Raw genomic sequence first — 17,615 nt, forward strand, 5'->3', positions numbered from 1 at the left:
TGGGGAGAGAGAGACAGTTTGATAAACCATGTGCCACGGAATCAGAACATCAAAAAATCTCTTCAACTATTTTTGCAACTTGTATGGCCCCCGTGGACAACATTTTGGTCCTCAAGTTAAAAACTGGTTCATTTCTTTCTGACAATTGGTCTTTAATTCAGGGAGGACAGACAAGTTCCCTACCTTCTCCCCCTTCTACCTTCCTCCTCCATTTTTGCAGTAACGCTGCAATCAGTTGGTTGTAAATTTAGATTGAGCAGATATTCCCATATACGATTGTTAACTGCACATGTCACATAACTAGGGCGGCAGCGTAGCCTAGTGGTTAGAGCGTTGGACTCGTAACCGAAAGGTTGCAAGTTCGAATCCCTGAGCTGACAAGGTAACAAATCTGTCGTTCTGCCCCTGAACAAGGCAGTTAACTCACTGTTCCTAGGCTGTCATTGAAAATAAGAATTTGTTCTTAACTGATTTGCCTAGTAAAATAAAATAATAACTCAGCCTTTCCTATTCATAATATCATTAACTAAGATAATTGCGTTCTTAAACATTTTATGTGCAAAGCTCTCAGAGACTTAGCCAAAAAGACTCACAGCTGTAATCACTGCCAAAGGAGTTTCTAACATGTATTGTCTCAGGGGGGTGAATACTTTCTGGTCAAGACACACGGAGTGGACAAAACATTAGGAACACCTGCTCTTTCCATGACATAGACTGACCAGGTGAAACTATGATTCCTTATTGGATGTCACCTGTTAAATCCACTTCAAAATCAGTGTAGATGAACGGAAGGAGACAGGTTAAAGAAGGATTTTTAAGTGTTGAGACAATTGAGACACGGATTGTGTACAGTATGTGTGCCATTCAGAGGGTGAATGGGCAAGACCATGAATGGGGTAAGGTAGTAGGTGCCAGGCGCACCGTTTTGTGTCAACAACTGCAATGCTGCTAGTTCTTTCACACTCAACAGTTTCCCGTCTGTATCAGTAATGGTCCACCACTCAAAAGAAATCCAGCCATCTTGACACAACTGTGGGAAGAATTGGAGATAACATGGGCCAGGATCCCTGTGGAACACTTTCAACACCTCGTAGAGTCCATGTCCTGACGAAGTGAGGCTGTTCTGAGGTTCCAATTCAATATTAGGAAGGTGGTCTTAATGTTTTCTATACACAGTGTATATTAGTGTTTTATTTTTCATTCATTTTTAAAATACATTTCTTGACGGTGCAGTGATAGTACTGGAAGAGGACCCAGGATAAATGGTATCATGTCAGAAACCCATAGATAAATGGTATCATGTCAGAAACCCATAGATAAATGGTATCATGTCAGAAACCCATAGATAAATGGTATCATGTCAGAAACCCATAGATAAATGGCATCATGTCAGAAACCCATAGATAAATAGTATCATGTCAGAAACCCGTAGATAAATGGTATCATGTCAGAAACCCATAGATAAATAGTATCATGTCAGAAACCCATAGATAAATGGCATCATGTCAGAAACCCATAGATAAATAGTATCATGTCAGAAACCCATAGATAAATAGTATCATGTCAGAAACCCATAGATAAATAGCATCATGTCAGAAACCCATAGATAAATAGTATCATGTCAGAAACCCATAGATAAATGGTATCATGTCAGAAACCCATAGATAAATAGTATCATGTCAGAAACCCATAGATAAATGGTATCATGTCAGAAACCCATAGATAAATGGCATCATGTCAGAAACCCATAGATAAATGGCATCATGTCAGAAACCCATAGATAAATAGTATCATGGCAGAAACCCATAGATAAATAGTATCATGGCAGAAACCCATAGATAAATAGTATCATGTCAGAAACCCATAGATAAATGGCATCATGTCAGAAACCCATAGATAAATGGTATCATGGCAGAAACCCATAGATAAATGGTATCATGTCAGAAACCCATAGATAAATGGTATCATGTCAGAAACCCATAGATAAATGGTATCATGTCAGAAACCCATAGATAAATGGCATCATGTCAGAAACCCGTAGATATTATTTTAATTCAAAGCTTCTTTCAAGCAGACAGAGATTAGACAATTTATTTCAATGCTATCGTATCGACACCAATAGAGAATAATGGTACAGTAGACATTTGTACTTGAGTGAGTTTAAAACAATTTCTAAACCTGAGGTGATGAAATGACAAAGTGTTGAGGCAGTCTGATGCACTAGTTTCCTGAACCGCCTTACTTCTGTATAAAATGTTGTATTAGTACGGGGTCATCAGAATGACCTCTGAGTGTTACAGGGCTCTTATCTAGGGTGCGTACCAAAAAGGGACCATATTCCCTTTATAGTGCACTAGGGCCCATTGGACTCTGGTCAAAAGTAGTGCACTATATATGGAATAGGGTGCCATTTGGGATACACAGTAGCGTGAATGGCAGAGAAAAGATGTTGCTTGTTAGTACACAATACAAGCAAAGAGGCCTAACAGACACAGAGCACTGCTCCACTTTGCACTGCATGCGCACCAGCTGACAAATCACTGACACAAGCAAGGATTGCCCCTGGTTACTAGAGTATAAGTAATTGGATTAGATTAGGAAGAGGGGGGGGGGGGGGGAGAATGAGAGAGACCAAGACAGAGAGAGCCCAAGAGAGAAAGAGAGGGTCAGGAAGAGAGCGATAGCGAGACTGTGAGAGAGAGACCAAGAGAGAGAGCGAGTGAGGGTCAGAGAGAGAGGAGACGGACCCACTGGTTGCCCGCTGAGTTAAAAGAGAGCTGGTAGTCCCATCCACCACACTACCAGGTGGGTGGTATAGAGGAGACGGACCCACTGGTTGCCCGCTGAGTTAAAAGAGAGCTGGTAGTCCCATCCACCACACTACCAGGTGGGTGGTATAGAGGAGACGGACCCACTGGTTGCCCGCTGAGTTAAAAGAGAGCTGGTAGTCCCATCCACCACAATACCAGGTGGGTGGTATAGAGGAGATGGACCCACTGGTTGCCCTCTAGGTTACAGAGAGCTGGTAGTCCCATCAGCCAAACTACCAGGTGGGTGGTATAGAGGAGACGGACCCACTGGTTGCCCTCTAGGTTACAGAGAGCTGGTAGTCCCATCAGCCAAACTACCAGGTGTTACACAGGGAAGAGACTCAGGAGTTATGCTAATTTGGTATAGAGCAGACATAACCCACTATTCAATTAATCAAAACAGGAACATTTTACATTTGGTTAGAAATAAAGAAGGAAATAATCTCAACAGAGAAAAATGTCCTCCTGGATGCTACCTATATCCCCCTATAGGATCCCCTTTAATGAAGACAGCTTCTCCATCCTGGATGCTACCTATATCCCCCTATAGGATCCCCATACTTTAATGAAGACAGCTTCTCCATCCTGGATGCTACCTATATCCCCCTATAGGATCCCCATACTTTAATGAAGACAGCTTCTCCATCCTGGATGCTACCTATATCCCCTATAGGATCCCCTTTAATGAAGACAGCTTCTCCATCCTGGATGCTACCTATATCCCCTATAGGATCCCCTTTAATGAAGACAGCTTCTCCATCCTGGATGCTACCTATATCCCCTATAGGATCCCCTTTAATGAAGACAGCTTCTCCATCCTGTGTGCTACCTATATCCCCCTATAGGATCCCCATACTTTAATGAAGACAGCTTCTCCATCCTGGATGCTACCTATATCCCCCTATAGGATCCCCTTTAATGAAGACAGCTTCTCCATCCTGTGTGCTTCCTATATCCCCCTATAGGATCCCCTTTAATGAAGACAGCTTCTCCATCCTGTGTGCTACCTATATCCCCCTATAGGATCCCCATACTTTAATGAAGACAGCTTCTCCATCCTGGATGCTACCTATATCCCCCTATAGGATCCCCTTTAATGAAGACAGCTTCTCCATCCTGGATGCTACCTATATCCCCCTATAGGATCCCCATACTTTAATGAAGACAGCTTCTCCATCCTGGATGCTACCTATATCCCCCTATAGGATCCCCATACTTTAATGAAGACAGCTTCTCCATCCTGGATGCTACCTATATCCCCCTATAGGATCCCCATACTTTAATGAAGACAGCTTCTCCATCCTGGATGCTACCTATATCCCCCTATAGGATCCCCATACTTTAATGAAGACAGCTTCTCCATCCTGGATGCTACCTATATCCCCCCACCAAAATCCACATACTTTAATGAAGACAGCTTCTCCATCCTAGAGGGGGAAATCAACTATTTCCTGGCCCAGGGACATGTACTAGTCTGTGGTGACCTAAATGCCAGAACTGGACAAGAACCTGACATTCTCAGCACACAGGGGGACAAACACCTACCTGGAGGTGACAGCATTCCCTCCCAAATATCCCCCCTAGACACAACTACGACAAAACAACCAACAAAGAACGTGTCACAACTCCTTCCAGCTCTGTCACACGCTGGGTCTATACATAGTCAACGGTAGGCTTTGAGGAGACTCCTATGGTAGGTACACCTATAGCTCATCTCTTGGCAGTAGTACTGTAGACTACTTTATCACAGACCTCAACCCAGAGTCTCTCAGAGCGTTCACAGTCAGTCCACAAACACCCCGAAGCACCGACGCATTTAAGTGATAATGCCCTCGAAGCCGGTGTTTGGAGAATATATTGGCACGGGTGTTGTTAGGCCTGAGATGAAGGTCGAGGGCCGGCAAACCATACCAATATATCGTCTAAACACCGACACAAATCTAGGGTTGCTACCCAAGAAATTGAGAATATTTTCCAACCAATAACAGAAACCCAGAAAACCTCAGCCTACGCCTTCACTATGGTGAATCACTAAAACAATACAGAAATACACTACGGAAATAGAATGAACAGCATGTCAGAAATCAGCTCAATGTAATTGAAGAATCCATAGAATCTAACCACTTCTGGGAAAACTCTAAACAAACAACAACATGAAGAGTTATCTATTCAAAATGGAGATGTGTGGATAAACCACTTCTCCAATATTTTTGGCTCTATAACAAAGAACAAAGAACAAACAGCAAAAACATGATAAACTACAAATCTTAGAATCAGCTATTAATGATTACCAGAATCCACTGGATTCTCCAATTACATTGAATAAACTACAGGACAAAATACAAACCCTCCAACCCAAAAATGCCTGTGGTGTTGACAGTATCCTAAATTAAATGATAAAATATAAAGATCACAAATTCCAAATGGCTATACTAAAACTCTTTAACATCATCCTTAGCTCTGGCATCTTCCCCAATATTTGGAACCAAGGACTGATCACCCCAATCCACAAAGCTTTAGACAAATTTGACCCCAATAACTACCGTGGGATATGCACCAACAGCAACCTTGGGGAAATCCTCTGCATTATCATTAACAGCAGACTCGTACATTTCCTCAGTGAAAACAATGTACTGAGCATATGTCAAATTGGCTTTTTACCAAATTACCATACGACAGACCACGTGTTCACCCTGCACAACCCTTATTGACAAACAAACAAAACAAAGGCAAAGTCTTCTCATGCTTTGTTGATTTCAAAAAAGCTTTTGACTCAATTTGGCATGAGGGTCTGCTATACAAACTGATGGAAAGTGGTGTTGGGGGAAAAACATATGACATTATAAAATCAATGTACACAAAAATGTGTGCGGTAACAATTGGCAACAAACAGACAGATTTCTTTCCTCAGGGCCGTGGGGTGAGACAGGGATGCAGCGTGAGCCCCTCTTCAACATTTATATCAATAAATTGGCGAGGGCACTAGAACACAGTCTGCAGCACCTGGCCTCAGCCTACAAGAATCTGAAGTCAAATGTCAACTGTTTGCTGATGATCTAGTGCTTCTGTCACCAACCAAGGAGGGCCTACAGCAGCATGTAGATCTTCTGCACAGATTCTGCCAGACTTATGCCCTGACACAATCTCAGTAAGACAAACATAATGTTGTTACAAAAAAGGTCCAGTTGTCAGGACCATAAATACAAATTCCATCTAGACACGGTTGCCCTAGAGCACACAAAAAACTATACCCACCTCGGCCTAAACATCAGCTCCACAGGTAACTTCCACAAAGCTATGAACGATCTAAGAGACAAGGCAAGAAGGGCCTTCTACGCCATCAAAGGGAACATAAAATTCAACATACCAATTAAGATCTGGCAAAAAATACTTTAAACCAGTTATAGAACCCATTACCCTCCATGGTTCTGAGGTCTGGGGTTCACTCACCAACCAAGAATTCATAAAACGGGACAAACAGCACGCAACAATTTAAATAATTTACTGTCTTACAGTTCAAATAAGGAAATCAGTCAAATGAAATAAATTCATTAGGCCCTAATCTATGGATTTCACATGACTGGGAATGCAGATATGCATCTGTTGGTCACAGATACCTTTTTATAAAGGTAGGTGTGTGGATCAGAAAACCAGTCAGTATCTGGTGTGACCACCATTTGTCTCACGCAGCTCGACACATCTCCTTCACATAGAGTTGATCAGGCTGTTGATTGTAGCCTGTGGAATGTTGTCCGCTCTTCAATAGCTGTGTGAAGTTTCTGGACATTGGCAGGAACTCGAACATGCTGTCGTACATGTCGATCCAGAGCATCCCAAACATGCTCAATGGGTGACATGTCTGGTGAGTACGCAGGCCATGGAAGAACTGGAACATTTTCAGTTTCCAGGAATTGTGTGCAGATCTTTATGACACGGGGCTGTGCATTATTACGCTGAAACATGAGGTGATGGCGGCGGATTAATGGCACGACAATGGGCCTCAGGATCTTATCAAGGTATTTCTGTGCATTCAAATTGCCATCAATAAAAAGCTATTGTGTTCGTTGTCGATAGCTTATGCCTGCCCATACCATACCCCCACCGCCACCATGAGGCACTCTGTTCACAACGTTGACATCTGCAAACCGCTCGCCAACACGACGCCAGACGCGCGCGGTCTGCCAGCTGCCCGGTACAGTTGAAACCGGGATTAATCCGTGAAGAGCACACTTCTCCAGCGTGCCAGTGCCCATCGAAGGTGAACATTTGCCCACTGCTGTTGGTGACGAAGCCGAACTGCAGTCAGGTCAAGAACCTGGTGAGGACCACGAGCACGCAGATGAGATTCCCTGAGACGGTTTCAAACAGTTTGTGAAGAAATGTATTTGGTTGTGCAAACCCACAGTTTCATCAGCTGTCTGGGAGGCTGGTCTCAGACGATCCCACAGGTGAAGAAGCCGAATGTGGAGGTCCTGGGGTGTTGTGGTTACACATGGTCTGTGGTTGTAAGGCCGGTTGGACGTACTGCCAAATTTGTAAAAAACTATGTTGGAGGCGGCTTTTGGTAGAGAAATTAACATTACATTTTCTGGCAAAAGCTCTGGTGGACATTCCTGCAGTCAACATGCCAATTGCACGCTCCCTCAACTTGAGACTGCGGCATTGTGTTGCCTTTTATTGTCCCCTGCACAAGGTGCACCTGTGTAATGATCATTCTGTTTAATCAGCTTCTTGATATGCCACACCTATCAGGTGGAAAATTAAGGAATGTCAAGGATTTAGGGCTCCCGAGTGGCGCAGCAGTCTAAAGCACTACATCTCAGTGCTACAGGCGTCACTACAGACCCTGGTTCGATTCCAGGCTCTATCACAACCGGCCGTGATTGGGAGTCCCATAGGGGAGGCGCACAATTGGCCCAGCCTCGTCCGGGTTTGGCCGGCGTCGGCCGTCATTGTAAATAATCATTTGTTCATAACAGATTGCCAAGTTAAATAAAAGTTCAATAAAAAAAATTGTGTACAGACTCAGAGAGAATAGCCTTACTATTGAGAGATTCCGCCATAGCCTGTCTTCTCTAGAGGGCCAGGTCTGAAACCGAGCTGCACTTCCTGACCACATTAGCAAGATTTGTGACCCGTTGCCATGAGAAAAGGCCATGAGAATTGCCATGAGAATTGCTAAAACACTTTACACAGTAGATAATATAAGACTTGAAATGTCTCTTTTTTTAAACTTTTTGAATGCAATGTTTACTGTTCAATTGTAATAGTTTTAGGTTTGTTGTTTTGTCTTCTTTGCTTTTGTTTGTTTTTTCACTTGCTTTGGCAATAAAGCCCCTTTGAATTGAGGCGAGGGGGTGGAGGAGGAGGAGGAGGAGGAGGCGGAAGCAAGGGGGGCTGGGTGGGAGGTGAAGTGGACGCTCTACTTGGCTAAACTCCCAGCTTTCACCAACACCACACAGTCAAAACAGAACGGAGCAGAGCAGGACAAAGAAGAACAGGACAGAGGAGGGCAGAGTAGAACAGAGCAGAACAGTCACAGGACAGGACGGAACAGAAGGCCTCTGGGAACACAGCCAGGGCAGTGGGAAGATGAGAGGCCAGGGCAGTGGGAAGAGGAGAAGCCAGGGCACTGAATGAATCCTGAATAATGAAGAGTGAGAAAGTCACAGAGGGTCAAAGATCACACCCACAAGTCACAGAGGGTCAAAGATCACACCCACAAGTTACAGGGTCAAAGATCACACCCACAAGTCACAGAGGGTCAAAGATCACACCCACAAGTTACAGAGGGTCAAAGATCATACCCACAAGTTACAGGGTCAAAGATCACACCCACAAGTTACAGAGGGTCAAAGATCATACCCACAAGTTACAAGGTCAAAGATCATACCCACAAGTTACAGGGTCAAAGATCATACCCACAAGTTACAGGGTCAAAGATCACACCCACAAGTTACAGAGGGTCAAAGATCATACCCACAAGTTACAGGGTCAAAGATCACACCCACAAGTTACAGGGTCAAAGATCATACCCACAAGTTACAGGGTCAAAGATCACACCCACAAGTTACAGAGGGTCAAAGATCATACCCACAAGTTACAGAGGTTCAAAGATCACACCTACAAGTTACAGGGTCAAGGATCACACCCACAAGTTACAGGGTCAAAGATCACACCCACAAGTTAGAGGGTCAAAGATCACACCCACAAGTTACAGAGGGTCAAAGATCACACCCACAAGTTACAGAGGGTCAACGATCACACCCACAAGTTACAGGGTCAAAGATCACACCCACAAGTTACAGGGTCAAAGATCATACCCACAAGTTACAGAGGGTCAAAGATCACACCCACAAGTTACAGGGTCAAAGATCATACCCACAAGTTACAGGGTCAAAGATCACACCCACAAGTTACAGAGGGTCAAAGATCATACCCACAAGTTACAGGGTCAAAGATCATACCCACAAGTTACAGAGGGTCAAAGATCACACCCACAAGTTACAGGGTCAAAGATCATACCCACAAGTTACAGAGGGTCAAAGATCATACCCACAAGTTACAGAGGGTCAAAGATCACACCCACAAGTTACAGAGGGTCAAATATCACACCCACAAGTTACAGGGTCAAAGATCACACCCACAAGTTACAGAGGGTCAAAGATCATACCCACAAGTTACAGGGTCAAAGATCACACCCACAAGTTACAGGGGGTCAAAGATCATACCCACAAGTTACAGGGGGTCAAAGATCACACCCACAAGTTACAGGGTCAAAGATCATACCCACAAGTTACAGAGGGTCAAAGATCCTACCCACAAGTTACAGAGGGTCAAAGATCACACCCACAAGTTACAGAGGGTCAAAGATCACACCCACAAGTTACAGGGTCAAAGATCATACCCACAAGTTACAGGGTCAAAGATCACACCCACAAGTTACAGGGTCAAAGATCATACCCACAAGTTACAGGGTCAAAGATCCTACCCACAAGTTACAGAGGGTCAAAGATCCTACCCACAAGTTACAGGGTCAAAGATCACACCCACAAGTTACAGGGTCAAAGATCACACCCACAAGTTACAGAGGGTCAAAGATCATACCCACAAGTTACAGGGTCAAAGATCCTACCCACAAGTTACAGAGGGTCAAAGATCCTACCCACAAGTTACAGGGTGAAAGATCATACCCACAAGATACAGGGGGTCAAAGATCATACCCACAAGTTACAGAGGGTCAAAGATCATACCCACAAGTTACAGAGGTTCAAAGATCATACCCACAAGTTACAGAGGTTCAAAGATCATACCCACAAGTTACAGAGGGTCAAAGATCATACCCACAAGTTAGAGGTTCAAAGATCATACCCACAAGTTACAGGGTCAAAGATCACACCCACAAGTTACAGAGGGTCAAAGATCATACCCACAAGTTACAGAGGGTCAAAGATCATACCCACAAGTTACAGAGGTTCAAAGATCATACCCACAAGTTACAGGGTCAAAGATCACACCCACAAGTTACAGAGGGTCAAAGATCATACCCACAAGTTACAGAGGGTCAAAGATCACACCCACAAGTTACAGGGTCAAAGATCACACCCACAAGTTACAGGGTCAAAGATCACACCCACAAGTTACAGAGGGTCAAAGATCACACCCACAAGTTACAGAGGGTCAAAGATCACACCCACAAGTTACAGGGTCAAAGATCCTACCCACAAGTTACAGAGGGTCAAAGATCACACCCACAAGTTACAGAGGGTCAAAGATCACACCCACAAGTTACAGGGTCAAAGATCATACCCACAAGTTACAGGGTCAAAGATCACACCCACAAGTTACAGGGTCAAAGATCATACCCACAAGTTACAGGGTCAAAGATCATACCCACAAGTTACAGGGTCAAAGATCATACCCACAAGTTACAGAGGGTCAAAGATCATACCCACAAGTTACAGAGGGTCAAAGATCATACCCACAAGTTACAGGGTCAAAGATCACACCCACAAGTTACAGGGGGTCAAAGATCATACCCACAAGTTACAGGGGGTCAAAGATCATACCCACAAGTTACAGGGTCAAAGATCATACCCACAAGTTACAGAGGGTCAAAGATCCTACCCACAAGTTACAGAGGGTCAAAGATCACACCCACAAGTTACAGAGGGTCAAAGATCACACCCACAAGTTACAGGGTCAAAGATCATACCCACAAGTTACAGGGTCAAAGATCACACCCACAAGTTACAGGGTCAAAGATCATACCCACAAGTTACAGGGTCAAAGATCATACCCACAAGTTACAGAGGGTCAAAGATCCTACCCACAAGTTACAGAGGGTCAAAGATCCTACCCACAAGTTACAGGGTCAAAGATCACACCCACAAGTTACAGGGTCAAAGATCACACCCACAAGTTACAGAGGGTCAAAGATCATACCCACAAGTTACAGGGTCAAAGATCCTACCCACAAGTTACAGAGGTTCAAAGATCATACCCACAAGTTACAGAGGGTCAAAGATCATACCCACAAGTTAGAGGTTCAAAGATCATACCCACAAGTTACAGGGTCAAAGATCACACCCACAAGTTACAGAGGGTCAAAGATCATACCCACAAGTTACAGAGGGTCAAAGATCATACCCACAAGTTACAGAGGTTCAAAGATCATACCCACAAGTTACAGAGGTTCAAAGATCATACCCACAAGTTACAGAGGGTCAAAGATCATACCCACAAGTTACAGAGGGTCAAAGATCACACCCACAAGTTACAGGGTCAAAGATCACACCCACAAGTTACAGGGTCAAAGATCACACCCACAAGTTACAGAGGGTCAAAGATCACACCCACAAGTTACAGAGGGTCAAAGATCACACCCACAAGTTACAGGGTCAAAGATCCTACCCACAAGTTACAGAGGGTCAAAGATCATACCCACAAGTTACAGAGGGTCAAAGATCATACCCACAAGTTACAGAGGTTCAAAGATCATACCCACAAGTTACAGGGTCAAAGATCATACCCACAAGTTACAGGGTCAAAGATCATACCCACAAGTTACAGAGGGTCAAAGATCATACCCACAAGTTACAGAGGTTCAAAGATCATACCCACAAGTTACAGGGTCAAAGATCACACCCACAAGTTACAGAGGGTCAAAGATCATACCCACAAGTTACAGAGGGTCAAAGATCATACCCACAAGTTACAGGGTCAAAGATCATACCCACAAGTTACAGGGTCAAAGATCACACCCACAAGTTACAGGGTCAAAGATCATACCCACAAGTTACAGAGGGTCAAAGATCATACCCACAAGTTACAGAGGGTCAAAGATCACACCCACAAGTTACAGGGTCAAAGATCACACCCACAAGTTACAGGGTCAAAGATCACACCCACAAGTTACAGGGTCAAAGATCACACCCACAAGTTACAGAGGGTCAAAGATCACACCCACAAGTTACAGGGTCAAAGATCATACCCACAAGTTACAGAGGGTCAAAGATCATACCCACAAGTTACAGGGTCAAAGATCACACCCACAAGACATTCTACCCTCCTGTGTTATTGATCATTGAGAGAGGATATCATGTCTTCGGACACCACTGTTCATTCTCAGTCTTTACAATGGGTCTTTTACAGGTGAAGACAGGACCATGTACATGACAACCAATTAGAACTGAAGGGTCGTTCCATTTAATTTCAATCACTTTTTCACCACACCCCTTTTGATTTGAACGGCACTTTGTAGGATGGGGAGGTATACCGGGGTAGTATACCTTGGTATTTAGAAATAGCCAAGGGATGGCTTTTCAATACCATCAATACCTTTGAAACTATTTATTTTTACACACACTAATATTTGTAGACATTTTTTAAAGTAAATTCCTGCAGTCAACTTGTGTTAAGCGATGAAGCAGATTCCGTTCTTATTTCACAGCTCACGTTATTTTACATTATAAAGCTTACCTAGTTCCCCAGGACAGTGGTTCCCCAGTCACGTGTTTGTTTGTAAATAGCACAACGGGAGGAAGTGGGCACAGGGGAATCCAGCTGTGTGTTGACAGCGGTCGTGTTTTATATTGAATGTCAGTGGGGTTTTTTCTTCAACAGAGTGATCAGGGACGTACAACTATAGTTTTCCTTCACAGAAAATACATGTCAGAAAATAGTTTCATTTTCATCACATGACAACAGAAGTGCGACACTATTTGGCTGGCAGCAACACAACTAAATGAGCTACAATGAAAAAGCTAAAACGATGCATGGCCATCATATTTCTAATGGTTTAGGCCCGTCACAGAAAGAATGAAGACAGCTACATTTCCTAATACTAAACGAGGGGTCGTGATATCTAAGTGGATTAATTAATAAGGTGACGGAGCATCATGTTAGCTTTCTGACGTATTTGAGAAGTCAAAGACCTTTGAGTCAGTTATTTGGAAAGATGCCAAAACTATCTTTTTTTTTTTTTTTTTTTTTTTTTTTGGGGGGTGGATCAGCTTAATATTGCGGAAAGAATGTTGCTTCCAATGTAATTGTCTGCATCATTTCCAATCCCCCATATTTTTTGGGGTAAATATATATATCCATTCACGTATGCATACATATACACATATATACATACACATACCTACATAGACATACATACTTTTTTAAAGAGTATACCTTTATTATTATTCCCCGCAAACCCTACCACCGATCCCCCAATTGGAGTAAACTGATAAACATTTCTGTTTTTACCTTCAATTTATACATCTTATACACATTTTACAGACACAGTCTACTTTATAATAGTTCTCTCTTGTTTGTTCTTAGTCCTTCCTTTATTTCTGTTGTCCATCCAGTTTGATTTCCACTTGTAACTGTGCTATTTCACAATAGCTCCGCACCTATACACATTTCACAGATCCCGTATGCCCTACATTGTTTATCTTGTTATTAGTCCCACCCTTCAGCTCCACTCAACCTTTCCCATCTATCTTCCAACATCATCCATTTCGGATTTTTATTTGCCATATATTTTTCAACTGTGCTGTGATGCTTCACAAAAGATTTGAATCTTCCTATTCTCATAGCTTCCACGGATTGTAAATTAAAAATAAACATTTTTGCTAAAATAATTATTATATTATTGATTGATTGACTATGGCTTTTCAAATCCCCCAGTATTGCTATCTGTAGCGTTAGTTCTACGCAAATGTTGCAATTCTTCAACCATTCCTGGACCTGTGACCAAAAACGAGCTACATGCGGACAATACCAAAATAAATGGTCTAATGACTCTGCCTCCTCACAGCAGAATCTACAGAGCTGGGAAGATTGTATCCCCCATATATATAACATTCTATTAGTTGCAAGAATTTTGTACAATAATTTAAATTGAAAAATTCGAAGTTTTGAATCCGGCGTTGTTTTGCGTATCAATTCATACACCATGTGCCATGGAATGGGTACATCGAAAATCTCTTCCCAACTATTTTGCAATTTATATGGCACAGCTGTAAGTTTTTTGGTCCTTAAATGAAATTGGTATATGTTTTTATTTATCACACTTTTCTTTAACCATTTATGTTCTTTAATATAAGGCCGACATACAAGTTCCTTACTTTTATCCCCTTCCACCTGCCTCTTCCATTTTTGTGGTAATGCTGCAATTAATTGGTTGTAATTTTGGGTAGAGCAGACATTTCCATATGTCTGCGTTAGCTGCATGTGTGACATTACTCCACCAGTCCTATTTATGATATCATTCACAAAAATTATACCTTTTTTAAACATTTCTTCGATAAATACAGTTTTTTTATCAATTACTATATTTGAATTTAACCACAAGATTTGTTGTACTATTTGTTCCGTCCTTTCAGGTGGATTAAACTGAAATTGCAACCAACTTTCTAAGGCTTGCTTAAAAAATAAAGATAATTTGGAGATTATTTCCTTTTCAAGCAACCGAAAGTGAGCAGGTGTAATCTGAATAAAGGGAAAAAGGCCCTTCTTGAACATAGGATGAGACATTCGTACCAATCTACTAGAGAACCAGTTTGGATTTAAGTATAACTTTTGTATGACTGATGCCTTTAGTGAGAGGTCTAATGCTTTAATATTTAATAATTTCTGCCCTCCGAATTCATATTCGTTATATAAATAGGCCCTTTTAATTTTATCTGGCTTGCCGTTCCAAATAAAATTGATAATTTTTTGTTCATATAATTTAAAAAGCAGGTCACTAGGTGTAGGCAAAACCATAAGTAAATAGGTAAACTGTGATATGATTAAAGAGTTAATCAGGGTGATTTTCCCACAAATAGACAGGTATTTTCCTTTCCATGGTAGCAAGATCTTATCTATTTTTGCTAACTTTCTATAAAAATTTATTGGAGTGAGATCATTTCTTTCTTTTGGGATTTGTATACCGAGTATGTCCACATCACCGTCAGACCATTTAATTGGTAAACTACATGGCAATGTAAAATGTGTATTTTTTTAGTGATCCAATACGTAATATGGTACATTTATCATAATTTGGTTTTAATCCAGAGAGGATAGCAAATATATCTAGATCCTCTAAGAGGCCGTGGAGAGATTCTAGTTGTGGTTTTAAAAGAAAACATGAATCATCAGCGTACAATGACACCTTAGTTTTTAGGCCCTGGATTTCTAATCCCTTAATATTAATGTTTGATCTAATTTTAACAGCTAACATTTCGATGGCAATAATAAATAGATATGCCGATAGTGGACAACCTTGTTTTACTCCTCTAGATAGTTTAAAACTTTCTGAGATGTAGCCATTATTTACTATTTTACACCTAGGGTTACTATACATAATTTTTACCCATTTTATAAGAGATTCCCCAAAATTGAAATATTCTAGGCATTTATATATAAACTCCAGTCGTACTTTATCAAAAGCCTTTTCAAAATCAGCTATGAAAACCAGGCCTGGTGTCCCCGATATTTCATAGTGTTCTATTGTTTCCAGTACTTGCCTTATATTATCTCCAATGTATCGTCCATGTAAAAAACCTGTCTGATTAGGATGAATAATATCTGACAAAACTTTTTTTATTCTATGCGCCAAGCATTTTGCTAGGATTTTTGCATCACAACACTGAAGTGTAAGAGGTCTCCAATTTTTTAAATGGACTGGATCTTTATATATACCACTTGGGTCCTGTTTCAGTAATAATGATATCACACCTTCTTGTTGCGTGTCTGATAATCTATCATTTATATAGGAGTGGTTAAAACAAGCTAATAATGGTCCTTTGAGTATATCAAAAAAATGTTTGTATACTTCCACTGGTATGCCATCCAGTCCTGGAGTTTTCCCATCCTTAAAGGCCCCAATTGCATCAAGTAGTTCCTCCTCTGTAATTAGGCCTTCACATGAGTCTTTCTGTACAGATGTTAATTTTACATTATTATTAGGGAAAAAATCCATACAATTAGTTTCAGTTAGTGGAGATGGAGGAGCCTGAAACGAAAATATATTCTTAAAGTACTTTACTTCCTCTTTCAAAATATCATTTGGTGAATCATGCGTGACTCCATCATTTGTAACAAGTTTTAATACGTTTTTTTTGGTAGCATTTCTATATTGAAGATTGAAAAAGAATTTGGTGCATTTTTCCCCATATTCCATCCAGTTCGCTTTATTTTTGTAATATATTACACTGGATCTTTCTTGAATAAGTTCCTCCATTTCTTTTTGTTTTTCCTCTAACTTATTCTGTGCCTCTATGGTACCGTTTTTATTGTTATCTAACTGTACTGTTAGTCCTTCAATTTCCTTTGTTAATATGGACTCTTTTGATCGAAATTGCTTTTGTTTTATAGATGAGTACTGAATTGCATGGCCTCTAAAGCCACACTTAAAAGTGTCCCATAGAATATGGGGATCTGCTGTACCTATGTTATGTCTAAAAAAGTCAGTTATAAATTCTTCTGTCCTAGTTCTAAACAATTTATCATCTAGTAGGCTTTGATTAAATTTCCAATATCCTCGCCCACGTGGAAATTCTGTAAGAGTAATATATATGCCAATTATGTGATGGTCCGACCGCATTCTGTCCCCTATCAAACACTTTTTAACTTTTGGTGCCAGAGAGAATGATATAAGAAAGTAGTCAAGGCGACTAGCTTGATTAAGCCTCCGCCATGTATATCTCACTAGGTCAGGGTATTTAAGTCTCCATATATCCACTAATTCCAATATATCCATGACATTCCTGATTTCCTTAAGTGCCTGAGGGTGATAGTTTGTAGTGTGATTTCCTTTCCGGTCCATAGAGGTATTTAAAACCGTATTAAAATCTCCCACTATAATAATAGAGTCTAGTGTTGCTTGTAGAGTTGATACATTCTTATATATATTGTCAAAGAAGCTTGGATCATCATTATTCGGACCGTATAGGTTAATAAGCCATATATGTTTATTGTCCAATAACATATTTAAAATAATCCATCTACCTTGAGGATCTGTTTGGACAAGTTGCACATTTGGATCAAAGTTATTATTAATTAAAACCATCACCCCTTTTGAATTTCTTTGCCCATGGGAGAAATATATTTCGCCCCCCCAGTTCTTTTTCCACAAAACTTCATCTAAAACTGTCGAATGGGTTTCCTGTAAACAGTAGATATTATAATCCTTCTCTTTTAGCCAGGTAAATACTGATCGTCTTTTCTTATTATCTGCTAAGCCATTACAATTGTAACAGGCTATACTTATTTCACCACTTACCATAATGAGACACACCTTTCAATTATTTTTATCAAAATATATGT

General features: G+C 41.2%; 1 protein-coding gene across 1 annotated transcript in view; it reads right to left on the bottom strand.

Annotated features, from left to right (window-relative positions):
- Positions 1-17,615, bottom strand: part of LOC120020675 (PDZ domain-containing protein GIPC1-like) — a 151,861-nt gene that overhangs the window by 108,749 nt on the left and 25,497 nt on the right. The window lies entirely within an intron of this gene.

The sequence above is a fragment of the Salvelinus namaycush genome, chromosome 25, assembly GCF_016432855.1.
Source record: "Salvelinus namaycush isolate Seneca chromosome 25, SaNama_1.0, whole genome shotgun sequence".
Lineage (NCBI taxonomy): Eukaryota > Metazoa > Chordata > Actinopteri > Salmoniformes > Salmonidae > Salvelinus > Salvelinus namaycush.